The sequence below is a fragment of the Eleutherodactylus coqui genome, chromosome 13 (genome assembly GCF_035609145.1).
Source record: "Eleutherodactylus coqui strain aEleCoq1 chromosome 13, aEleCoq1.hap1, whole genome shotgun sequence".
Lineage (NCBI taxonomy): Eukaryota > Metazoa > Chordata > Amphibia > Anura > Eleutherodactylidae > Eleutherodactylus > Eleutherodactylus coqui.
Genome location: NC_089849.1, coordinates 69740762 through 69754568, shown reverse-complemented (window position 1 = coordinate 69754568; position 13807 = coordinate 69740762).

The following is a 13807-nucleotide window of genomic DNA, read 5'->3' as shown; positions in this document are numbered from 1 at the left end:
GAAAGTAATTGAAAAAAATTAAATGTCTTTGAAAAAATAAAAAGAGTAGTATAGTAAAAAAAAACTATACAAGTTTGGTATCGAAGGAATCGTACCGACCCATAGAATAAAGTTATCATGTTGTTTTTGTTGCAGTTTGTGCACCGTAGAAACAAGACGCACTGAAATATGGCGGAATGTCGGGTTTTTTTTTCATTTTACTCCACTTAGAATTTTTTTTACGTTTTTCAGTACATTATATGGTACTTTAAATAGCACCATTGAAAACTACAACTCGTCCTGCAAAAAACAAGCCCTCATACAGCGACGTCGATGGATAAATAAAGGAGTTATGATTTTTTTAAAGGGTGGAGGAAAAAACGAAAATGGGAAAAAAAGGGCCTCGCCATGAAGGGGTTAAATGCCTAATTAGGACCTGCTGTCTTCTTTTTCCTCCATTGTACACAAGGTAACTCCCTCCCCCCCCCTTTTTTGAGCTGCCATAGAAGTCTATGGCAGCTTTCTGTGTAAGCCCCCCTGCACACTGCAGAGCTGGATTCCGCATCGGGAATCCCGCAGCGGAATCCGTCTCTGCCAGCAACGGCGTCTGCATGCACCTGATCTGCCGACGGGTAATCTGTACTGCGGATGGACCCGGCGGCTCGCCATCGGCATGCGCAGTACAGATTTTTTTTCCACCCGCGCTGTTGCTAGACTATGATGCGGAATCTGTAACCTTTCCTCAATGTGATTGTGGAAGGGGGCCGCGGATCGGACCGCTTATATGGAAGCCGTCCACGCAAAATCCGCAAAAAAATGGTGCATGCTGCGATTTTTCCTCCGCAATTGGTTTCCACAAGTGTGCAGGAAGAATCAATTTCCCATAGCATGCTATGGGCGCTATTTGCTGCAGATCCACTGTGTGGATGCCTGCCGCAGATTCCGCAGCAAATATCCGTCCGTGAGCAGGAGCCCTAACATGAACAAAGATAGAGCCGGTCCTATCTTTTCAGGAATGAAGATTCTGCACGGAAAAAAAACAACATTCGTATGAATGAATCTATTGAAATCGAAGGCAGCGCTTTGTCTCGTTAAACGGGCAAGTTTTTCATGTAGGGATATGCCTTCGTAAATATGTATGTCTGAATCCACCCTTAGGCCATTTTCACACAGGCGAGTGCGATATTGGGCCATGAAACTCGGTTCGCACAAAGATAGGAGATCCCGGGGAAAACATTGCTCATGTGTATGACCCAATTCAAAGGAATAGGGTTCATATTCGTGCGAGATTTGTGCGACTCACATCGCACAAGTCTGGAGTGATTTTCTCGGTCATGTGAAACCGGCCTTCAACCTGCCATGTTTACCTGCGATCGTGATACGTTTTGCTAGGACACGCATCTATGTGCATGCGATTTTCACGCTTCTTGCCACACGTGTGAAAGAATCACGTTTTCAATAATTAAGATGGTAAAGATCGCATCGCACTCGCATAAAAAATGTGATGCGAATTTTCGAAGAATCCATTGAAAATAATTTGTTGCACGGAAATTTTCTATCTTGGCCGAGAGAAAAATCACTCATGTGGATATACAGATTGAAATAAATACGTACATTTGCATAATGGGTACGGATTGCACTAACATCATGCGAGTGCGATCTGTTCTTTTAACGCACCCACGGACTTGAATAGGCGATTCTCACCAAGATAGGACATGCTGTGCTTTTTTTTTTGCAAATAAGGAAGATGGAACAATACCTCTGCAGCGCCACCTATTGGATGGCAGCATTCCTGCAAGTCAATGTTAGACTCTTTAACAAGTTTGTAAAAGAATGATTGGGAATAGGAAACCATATTTCACCGTGGGGAACCACAGAAAGATAAAATATAACTTTTATTGGTTTATTTAGATAAAAGAAAATTTTGTGCGTGATAAAGTGATACAGTATTGCTATGCTGATATAATAAAATAGGAGGTCTAATTTATTTAATAAATATTCTCACAGAGCCTATATGATCCCTTTAAGAAAAAGGTATTGTATGACCCATTCAGGTCTACATGAAACATCTAATAATAAATATTATCTGGTATGGCTCTTCGTTTTAAAAAAAAACCAAAACGAATATATATTCTTTTTTTTTTAAAAGGAGGTCTCTAGATAAATCAGAAAAATCTCTGATCTATCTATACATATTGGATGGCAAGAAATTGCTATAGGTATTTCCTTTATATATAAGGTATACCTTACATTATCTATCAATTTACAAGCCACCTCTATGAGTATATATCACCTGAGTTTGGGATACCTATCCATTTCTTGATGATTGCAAATATACATAGGTAACTCCTAGATAGGAACCTAGTATTTGCATATCATCTATCGTGGTGATATATATATATTTCTTTGAGCCTGACATATATCCCTTTATAACAACAAGGGGCATGAGACTCTCTTCACAGAGTCATATACGGTTTAAGTGAAGATGAAACCCCAGTATTCTGCATATATCAAAGTGAATACACAATTCTATTGAAACTGTGGACAAAGTATATGTATTCTAGAGTTCTGCCCATTATTAAACAACAGTATTTGGTATTTCTAGGTAATACTAATAGTCTCCTTTCATACTATATCATCTGTTGAACCGGATCACAGGGGAATTTGCTGTGATTAACTCTAAAACTGTGGAAGAAGGGAGAAAAAAACGAAGAGACATACCAGATAACATTTATTATTAGATGTTTCATGTAGACCTGAATGGGTCATACAATACCTTTTTCTTAAAGGGATCATATAGGCTCTGTGAGAATATTTATTAAATAAACTAGCGTACCCGTCGCGCGTTGCTGCGAAGACAGACATACATACATACTTCGTTTTTATATATCTAGATGACGGCAGCAGCGACCACTGAGATTTTGTAGGCCGCTGCTTCCCCCTTGCAGGCTGAATAAAATAGCCGTTGTGTGGAACATCCAATTTATCCGGCTGCTGTGGCTTCTTGGGAAGATAGCCTAGTACATGTTTGCCCACTTCCAACTCCAATGGAGACTGACTGTAAATGGCTGGCGTGCTCTAGTATTTATGGTTTCAAGCTGTACGTGTCATTGCATACAGTCTATCTATCTATCTATCTATCTATCTATCTATCTATCTATCTATCTATCTATCTATCTATCTATCTATCTATCTATCTATCTATCAGGGTTATTGCATACAGTCTATCTATCTATCTATCTATCTATCTATCTATCTATCTATCTATCTATCTATCTATCTATCTATGACATCAGGAAATGAGAGAATTAGATTCCGTACGTAAAATTTGAACGCTAATTCTTTGGCGCTTTGAATTGAATAATCGAGTTGGGACCCATTAACTTTTCCTATTTATGACATAATCAATGCTCGTGCCAAATTTCAAGTTTCTATGACATTGGGAAGTGAGAGAATTAAATTCCGTACATAAAATTTGGACGCTAATTCTTTTGCGCTTAGAATTGAATAATCGAGTTGGGATGAGACATAAGGCCTTGCCCATAAGCATTCCCCAACCTCCAAGAACTGAACCTACCTACCTGAATGAGATTTTGTAGGCCGCTGCTTCCCCCTTGCGGGCTGAATAAAATAGCCGTTGGGTGGAACATACAATTTATCCGGCTGCTGTGGCTTCTTAGGAAGATATTCTAGTACTTGTTTACCCACTTCCAACTCCAATGGTAATTGGCTGGCGTGCTCTAGTGGTTCCAAGCTGTACGTGTCATAATAGAGCCTTAATGACATCACAATGCAGCTTTATAGAACATGTTGGGGCATGTTCAAGGGCGTCCGATGTTGATGACATCAGTGATGACATCACAATAGCAGGTGGCTTACTTATTCGATCTACGTGGGGGGGTGGTAGCTTTCGACGACGCTCGCGCGCGCGCCATTTATCGTAGGATAGTTGTACTATGCCTATAATCTTCCCAGGAGTGTACTCAACAACTTCCCAAAGTTTCATGGCGATCGGATGAATGGTGTAGTAGCGCATAAAGGACAAACAGACAGACACGCAGACAGACAGACACGCACGCACGCAGACAGACATACATTCAATTTTATATATATAGATTAGACCTCCTATTTTATTATATCAGCATAGCAATACTGTATCACTTTATCACGCACAAAATTTTCTTTTATCTAAATAAACCAATAAAAGTTATATTTTATCTTTCTGTGGTTCCCCACGGTGAAATATATTCTATTGACGGGAACTTAATTGCCTCGGTGATATGGAATAGGAAACCAAGACAGAAAACCATACACAGACAGCTGTTTCGGGGTGTTCGGGTGTGTATTTTTTTTTTACTTGGAACATCCATCTCATGGGAATAGAACCACTGAAATCAATGCGTTGTATTTCCATGTGAGTTCGGTCTGCTTAAAGAATGTACCATACTAACAAGGAAAAAACGCTGATGCGAATAAGTCCTTAAGCTGTTTCACATGCAGATTAAATGCTGCAGAAATTCCCCTGCTATTTAGGCTTCTTGCAGACGGCCGGGTCAGATCCCGCTGCGAGAATTCTGCGAGATCCGCACAGAAATAGGACATGCCGCGATTTGCTTACCGAGCAAGATTTCATGCATCTGTCTGCATAGGATTGCATTATCTAATGCAATCCTATGGCAGCGGGCACGGTCGGAAATTCTGTGGGAAATCCAAGGGTTAAAATCCGCAGCATTTCTGCAAGTAAATCCACGGCTAAATCTGGTGCATTTAGGTGCAGATTTGGTCACTGCGTATTTGCTGCAGGTCTTCCATTGCGGACCCCGTAGCGGATAGGGCCCGTATGAAGGTGACCTTAGGCTAACTTGACATGGGCGAGCGCCATATGGAGGTGTGAATCCCACCCACATATCGCGCTCCCCACCATGTGAATTCCCTGTGGATACGCAAAGTTTTCATGTGTGGCGTTTTCATTTTGCTGCTAATTGCTAAAACGAAGGGTAGAAGTGCTCAGCTGCGCGCAGTACCCATTTGGCCCTTTTCGACTTTGCTTAAAGTGGTCAATAGAAAGTCTAGAGAATCTGCACAGCGCTTGCCTTAAAAATCGGAACAATCCCATTAATAGGAATTCAAGTCCTCGCACTGAAAAGAAGCTTCCTCAGACTCCTATCGCTGATGAAAAACATATTTGCGCGGGCGATCTTATTGCGCAGGTTTTGTGTGTAACGAAACGCATGAAAATAGAAGCCACTGTTTTCATTGGTCTATTTACATGGGTGGTTTTTCTCTTGCAGCAATACAGAAAAGTCGCAGCATGTTTTATTTTTCTGTGAGTCCGCACAAGTTTTGCCTATTATTTTAAATGAAAAAAAAAAAAAAAATCACATCGCAGTCACATGTCCGTGCAAGTGCGATTCAATTTTTAATTTTTCCTATTGAAAATACATGTGTTCAGCAATGGGATTTTCTCGCAAATTTCATTGCCCTCACATTGAAATTTACATTATTACACACGAGATATCTTGAACAGATATCGCGCTGGCTCGGGTAAATACAGCCCAAGGGCTCTTTCACACAAGCGTATGTGTTTTTACGTTTGCTCGTACGCACCGTTAATTCGCATAAATGGACAATTTTCTGCGATCAAGTCCTGAGCTTAAATAGCGTTTTCTCATCTATTCCCACGGCTGGGTGCGACATATTAGCGAAAAAATACGTGACAGCCCGGAAATCCCTCGCGCAGCATAAATCCTCGGAATGACTTCAAAAGCCTAAATAGAGGCACCTGTAAGCTTTTCTCTGCGTTGGACACTAAACTGCCCCCCCTCCCTTTTTTTCCAGCTCCTATAGGAGTCTATGGGAGCCACCAGCGTATATTGGTTTAAAGATAGAACCAGAGCTATCTTTTCACGCAGTGTATAATAGCAGTCGCCCATTTTAGTCGTGTATGTTCTATTTTTTTTAGTGCAACGTTTTTACGCGCCACAAAATCGCCCATGTGAACAAATGCATTGGAATCCAATGCCTCAGATGGTCACGTTTTTTGGCCGGGCATGAAAGCGCGGCTACAAAGCCGCATAAAAACACTTGTCTGAATAAAGCCTAAGAAGCATGCAACTTCTTACAGAGTCTTTGCATGCTTACACCCTGTTCAGCATACACATCAAATGTATACATCGCCTATAATGGACCGGACATGTGCCAAAACTCATTTTTTTAGCATAGGCCTGACCAGTATGAGTCATCATACCTTTTTTTCAACTATACTGGAAAGTGCTGGCCACACTTCTCCATACAAGAATATTGCACAGTATATTTTTTATTTTACAATAGGAGTATAAGGGCTTATTCAGACGACCGTATATCGGCCGGGTTTTCACGTCCGGCCGATATACGTTGTCCCTCTCTGCAGGGGGAGGAGGCTGGAAGAGCCGGGAGCAGTGCACTGAGCTCCCACCCCTCTCCACTATTTGCAATGGGAGGAGGCTGGACAGGGGCGGAGCCAAGTCCCGGAACTTAGCTCCACCCCTGCCATCTCTCATTGCAAATAGTGCAGAGGGACAGAGAGGGTGCCGGAGCTCAGTGCACTGCTCCTGGCTCTTCTAGCCTCCTCCCCCTGCAGAGAGGGTTGCCGTATATCGGTCTGTGTTAATACCCGGCCAATATACGGTCGTCTGAATAAGCCCTAAGACTGTATAAATGTAACTACTCCTTAACATATTGTTAAAGGGGTTGTCTCATGAAAGCATGTGGGGTAAGCACTTCTGTATGGCCATAGTAATGCACTTTGTAATGTACATTGTGCATTAATTATGAGCCATACAGAAGTTATTCACTTACCTGTTCCGTTGCTGGCGTCCTCGTCTCCATGGATCCGTCTAAAATCACCTCTTCTGGCAATTTTAGACGCGCTTGCGCTGTGCGGTCTTCTCCCTTCTGAATGGGGCCGCTTGTGCCGGAGAGCTGCGCCTTGTAGCTCCGCCCTGTCACGTGTGCCGATTCCAGCCAATCAGGAGGCTGGAATTGGCAATGGACCTCACAGTGAAGATCCCGGCGGCCATCTTACTAAGGTAAGTAAGAAGAAGGAAGAAGTCGCCGCAGCGCGGGGATTCGGGTAAGTACTACCCGTTTTTTTTTTTTAACCCATGCATCGGGTTTGTCTCGCGCCGAACGGGGGGCCTATTGAATAAAAAAAAAACCCGTTTCGGCGTGAGACAACCCCTTTAAATAACCTGAAAGGGTTAGGAGAAGTTGGGCGCCCCAAGATAAACTTTTGCACCCGGGCCCATGAGCCTTTAGCTACGCCCCTGCCTGAGGCACCAGATCACGCACCATCCTCATCCATTCATCACATTCTGAAAAGAACAAACAAACAAAACAAAATGCAAACACAAGCATTGACATATTTGGTTAAAATGTAATTCAACCCGATTTCTTTGTTTAAATACATTATTATATTTTTATTATATTTTTTAAGTTCTTAAGAGTGCTTACTTCTTTGGTTCTCTACCCGGATATCTGACGCCGATTTCCTGTGGTCAGTGTGTCTAGGTCTGGTTTTAGGTCTTGCACTGTAGCAATCCGTAAAACAGCGTGGAGGTGGTCATCGGTGATGTGAGCTGAGCTTGTTTAGATTCATTATTGAAAACGTGTTCACACAGATAGGTGCTCCCAAACAACCCCTTCGGCACCAAGCTTTATACCTTGGAGAGTGAATAGGATGTCTGGGTAGGGCTGTCAGAACTGTGCCACTTGTGGTGTGCGGCGAAGCTCAAAATCCAAGATGGCACCTACTTCTTTGTGCTGACACTACCCCTTCTACTAAACGCTGGCTACAGGAAAAGTGGAGAGCTGGGATTTCTGAGCCCAAACCTCACGGGCCACATAAAAGGACATGGCGGGCTGGACCTGGGCTGCGGGCCTTGAGTTTTACACATGTGGTTTAAAGGTTTTTCTCCAGGCTGTGCCCACTGTCACAGCCAGTATACACTGGGGTCATAGCGGGAGCTGCTGCTCCGACCCCATGTAGTAGCCGGCGCTTGTAATTGCAGGCACAGCTCTCACTGAAATCAACGAGAGCTGTGCTCATAATTGCAGGCACACCTCCTATTGATTTCAATGAGGGTTGCACCTGCAATTATGAGTGCCGGCCACTGTACAGGGGTCGGAGCAGCGGCTTCCACTCTGATCTCGGTGTATCAAGGCTGTGACAGTGGGTGCTGCCACGAAAACCCCTTCAAGCAATTTGTCCATAAAATGTCTGTTCATGATTTTTAACTAAACTGTTGAAAAAGAGATTATCAACTGTGTACCAGGTGGTTCTTCCCTTCCACTATTTTCAATGGTATGGCACAGATGTAATCTATAACTAGTACTGATAGAGGAAAGCACAAACGGTTTAATGGCCTATACATAGAAGCACATTAAGGGTGGATTCAGACGACCGTATATCGGCCCGGTTTTCACGCCCAGCCGATATACAGCATCTCTCTCTGCAGGGGGAGGAGGCTGGAAGAGCCGGGAGCAGTGCTCTGAGCTTCCGCCCCCTCTCTGCCCCTCTGCACTATTTTCAATGAGGAGAGGCGGAGTGGGGGCGGAGCTAATTCACGGAACTTAGCCCTACCCCTGTTCTACCTCCTGTCATTGAAAATAGTGCAGGGGGGTGGAGAGGAGGCAGAGAGGGGGGCGGGAGCTCAGAGCACTGCTCCCGTCTCTTCCAGCCTCCTTCCCCTGCAGAGAGAGACGCCGTATATATCGGCCGGCGTGAAAACCCAGCTGATATAGGCTCGTCTGAATCCACCCTTAAGATGTGTTCACAAAGTGTATTTTGGACCTTATTTTAGTGTGTGTTCCACACCAAAATACACATCCCGTTGATTTGTAACGGGAAACCGGGTCCCAGTCTGGACAGCGTTTTTTCCCCACCGCATATTTAAAATACATGTCGCAGAAAAAAAAGTGACTTGTCCATTCTTTTTGTTTTCCGAGTCGGATTTTGGCTTTGCAGTGAATGGGACTTCAAAATACGCCTCACCAGATTTGGATGTGTATTTTGACATGTCTCCGCACCTAAAAACCAATCGGGTTGTGTGAACGTACTCTGAGGTGCTATCCCGCAAGCGCCATTAACTGTAATCACTGGGTTACACCTGCTCTTGTACATGTAGCCTGGCAATTGTCAGGGAACCATGAGTGCTAGTGCTCATGTAATAGCACCATTCTAGCTTTCCGCTTGAGGCATGTATTTAGTAGCAAGGACAGGAAAGCATCTTTCAAGATGGAACCCAATAAGGTCTTTGGCACTAAATATACAGCAGCCGCATGAATCCATAATACATCCATGAGACATTTGTTTGTAAACTCGAAACACCAGGCTTGATATACGTCTGCCTTTGAAGGAACATCGTACATGGATATAAATGAGCAGCCTAAGGCTGGATTCACACGAACGTATATCGGCTCGGTTTTCACGCCGAGCCGATATACGTCGTCCTCATCTTCAGGAGGGGGGTGGGATGGAAGATCCAGGAGCAGGAACTGAGCTTCCGCCCCCTCTCTGCCCCTCTGCACTATTTGCAATGAAAGGATGCGGGATGGGGGTGGGGCTAAGTTTCAAGAATTAGCCCTGCCCCCGTCCCGCCTCTCCCCATTGCAAATAGTGCAGAGGGGCGGAGAGGAGGCAGAGAGGGGGCGGAAGCTCAGTTCCTGCTCCTGGCTCTTCCAGCCTCCCCCCCTGCAGAGTGAGACGACGTATATCGGCTCGGCGTGAAAACTGAGCTGATATACGTTCGTGTGACTGCAGCCTAACAATGAGATTCCTGTAGTTGCTATTCTCAGAGTTTTTGGAAAATTATAGCAACAGCAAAAAGGTGTGTTCACATGAGTTGGTTTGGATACAGTAAAAAACAGTACCAAAAACCACGTGTGCTTTTGTCACATTTGCATGACCAAAAATGCATGCGGTTTTTGAGTCTGTTTTTTACCCCATCCAAACAGCCCCATGCTAACCCTTTCCAATCCAATTTGTTTCCTGGTTTTCCTAGGGGGCTTACTCTTTTTTTACCATTCTACAACGGCGCTATCTGCTGGCTAAAGCCAGTACTGCATGAGGTGACACGTTGGATAGGCTCCGACAGCAGTGAGACTGGCAATATACAGTAAGAGAACCCCAACGGATGTCTTCCAACATCGGAGCTGTACAGCCTTAAATCACAATGTCTTTAGACGTCAGACAGTGGATTGGAAAGGGTTAATGCATCCTAAATAATTATGTGGAGCTCCTCCATCTTTTCATCAGTAGTATGGATGCCATACAGGGTGGTACCCCCACTTTATTAGCAGCAGGACTCCTTTCCATCAACTCAACACTGTGGTCCATGTGCGTTCTCTCTTGAGACATGGCAGATCCTCCCTCCTCCTCCTGTAAAGCCTTATTCACAAATTCACACAGTACCCATATTTGACTGCGTATTCCAGATGTAACATCCAGACCCCCTGATTTCAATTAACCACACTTTATTGTAAAGACATATAATACATCCCCCTGAATGAGGCCCAGGGTCTAGAAATTTGACCTATTCCTCTTCCAGGTCAACCCACTGCAATGCTAATTTGGGGAATATACCAATGTTGCAACATGTTTTTGAATGAAGTTTTATAGGGATTCTCCAGCCCCTCTTAAACTTTCTTAAATTACCTTAGATAGGTTTTAAAACAATAGAAAAAAAAACCCAAAAAGTCGTTGCTTTCCAAATCTCCCATATCTCTGGTACCTTGGTCTCTGCTACAATAATGGTGTTGAGAAAGTACAGGCTCATAAAATGGAAGAATCTGTCTCAAAATGGCCGCTAGATACAAAATAGAGCATTATAAGATGTAAATAAGCTTGTGTGTAGTGAAACAATTATTCAAGCAGAAATAGCTTTACAGCAGGAGATTCGGTGCAATGCGTAATGATGTGCCTCTCTCTGTTCTTTTTCATGAGAACCAAGTCTGGACAACAGTTCTTATCAGGAAAAGTCCTCCCACACCTGCGGAGAAACTTGGACAAGGGAACTGACTGTACTACAGCGAGTTGAATAACAAAGGGAGGACCAGGGAGGACGAGATAACGCTGAAGCTTGAGAACATAAATATATTCTCACTAAACAGTGCATGATTCTAATGTTTTTTCTAACCCAATGAGATTAACCCCCGTGACTAATGACGTATTCATTTTCTGTATTAGAACTATAGTCAGTCAATAAACTTTTCAGTGTGTACGCGCCTTAAGCAGAGTGGGCTGTATATACTTGCCGCGGCCCATCTCTACATATCTGTGAGAGCTAATTACTATGAATCAGATAGTTTTTGGCCTCTCTGATGCATCCAGGTATGAACTGATTTGGAACCCAAGGCTTGAAAGGTTAATGTGACCGGTCATGTGTAACGGTCCTTAACAGTTGGCGTAGTCGGCAGGATTTACTGATTGACTCTTGTGTCACTCATCGGACGACGATATCGGACTGGGAGGACATATATCCACTGTGCCAAACCAGAGGACTGATCAACCTCACACACAGCCCGGTAAGTGTCATATTTATCATATGATGTCTGCCGTTGGTCTGTTTTGGCTCAGTTGATTGACAGACTCCTAGGTCAGTCGGATGTTTGATGTTTGACATCATAGTTGTCATCGGTAAAGAAGTTTACCTCAGGTCTTGGGTGGTCTATGACACCAGGGGACAGAATCTTTTAGGACGTTATAAATTGTATTATCGAGCATACTTCTCAGGGACTTCAGATCCCGGTTGAGAGACGGCTTCGAGGGTTTAGTTTATCGAGCATACTTCTCAGGGACTTCAGATCCCGGTTGAGAGATGGCTTCGAGGGTTTAGTTTATCGAGCATACTTCTCAGGGACATCAGATCCCGGTTGAGAGACGGCTTCGAGGTTTAGTTTATTGAGCATACTTCTCAGGGACTTCAGATCCCGGTTGAGAGACGGCTCAGAGTTTAGTTTCGGAACATGTTTAAATTAAGGTACCTGACAGTGGTCTGTTTGATCCTGTCCACTTGGTGTCATGTAGAGGAGGGAAGGAGTATGTGAAGAAAGTCAAGAAGTTATGTGAAACTGTTGGTATAGTCACTGAGCAAAAGGCTCAGGCACTTAGAGATATACTTCCCAATGTGTCATTGAGCATAAGGCTACAGGCATACCAGGGTCTCAGGCAGTTATATATACTTATAATTAGGCCGTTGTGATATACGATGTTTAAATTGTTAAGAAGAAGACTGTAGATGATGGTCTTTTGGATCCTGTCCAGTTGGTAGTATATAGAGAGGAGTTGAAAAATGCAGATTCAAGATGGCGATTATTCATATGCTTTGAGTTGAAGACAAAGGAAGGCAGCCCTTCTTCTGAGGGCACCGCCCCGGCCGTGTCATGGATGATGTTTTTCTCCCTTTGTCCTGCCCCTAGATGGCCGTGTTGTTATTGGGGCCAATACCAGTCGATATATCTTGATACGTGTCTAGTATGTAGTATTCCTGGACCCTCCCGTCACCATCGCCCAGTCAGGCCACGCCTTCGGTGGCCATTTCAGTGCCAGCCATAGCCCAGCGGCCATTTTAGCATCTGTTGTAACAATACCTTCAGTTACCCCCTCAGATGTCATCTTAGCTCCGCAGCAGAAATGAGCTGGCCTCTGACCTCCCATCTATGTATGTTTTTACCCAGCATACCAATTCTTTGAACTGCAATGACGAGTGCCTTTTCTGAATTTTGCATAGAAACATTCAAGTCCCCTCATCCCACCTGCAAATAGCCTTCTCCCGATTATCCGTTCTGCAGTCTGTGTTTAGCACCCCCATCCCAAGTAGGTCTGTGCTTAAAATTGCCCACAAATGTAGTTGTCCCAAGGAGGAACCAGGGGGCGAGTTCAGGCAGAATCTGTGATCTATGTGACAATTTGTATGTCTTAAGGTCCCAACATTGTGTCATTGCTGTACGTGTTGTCCATTCCTCATAAGTCAGATACTGCTGAGAAGAAAGGTCACTATAGGTGCTAGGATCGCAGACGGCAGTAGGAAAGCTTACAGAACGAAGGAGAGGGTCAATATGTGATAAGTGAATCTTACTGTTTTTGCTGTTCTTTGTGTAAATGTCAGTTCTGTGACTGGTCGGACGTGTGCATAATTGCTAAATGTGTGTTCCTTTTATGTGAAATATTAGTGCTGTGGAATGTGGTATACTTCTCTGGTATTACAGACAGGAGAGGTGGGAGTGATTGAATGCATTTGTTTGCAAGATGAGGACAGTTGCATCATACGCGTTACGTCCTGTGTGAACTCTTACTAACATTTGAATGAGAGAGAGACAGACTTGACCGCATGGATGGATGAGAGTTAATGACCTGTGTTCAGACTGTGATGAATGTAAGATGTGTGATGCAGATATTGACTGGGGATACAAGTTTTTCTCCCCCCCCCCCCCCCTTCTGCATATGCAGACTGTAAATTTTCAATGTGGATAGATGTTTGTAGAATATTCATGTCTGTTATTGGCACTAATATCTTACAGGCCTTATCTGCATCCATCAAATTCCCACCGGATGGATCAGTACGGGTTGAGACCTCAGGTGCCGGTTCAGAAGAGTTTTGTAAACTAACTGCTCCAACAAACACCCCTCTTTTTCCAGTCCAGAAAAGACGCTGAAGGGTCAGCCAGGCACCTACCACATGTAGGCGCTGTGTGCTGTCGGCGCTGTGTGATGTAGGCGCTGTGTGCGTCGGCGCTGTGTGATGTAGGTGCTGTATGCTGATGATCTGGAAGCCTGCCAACAGGCCACAAT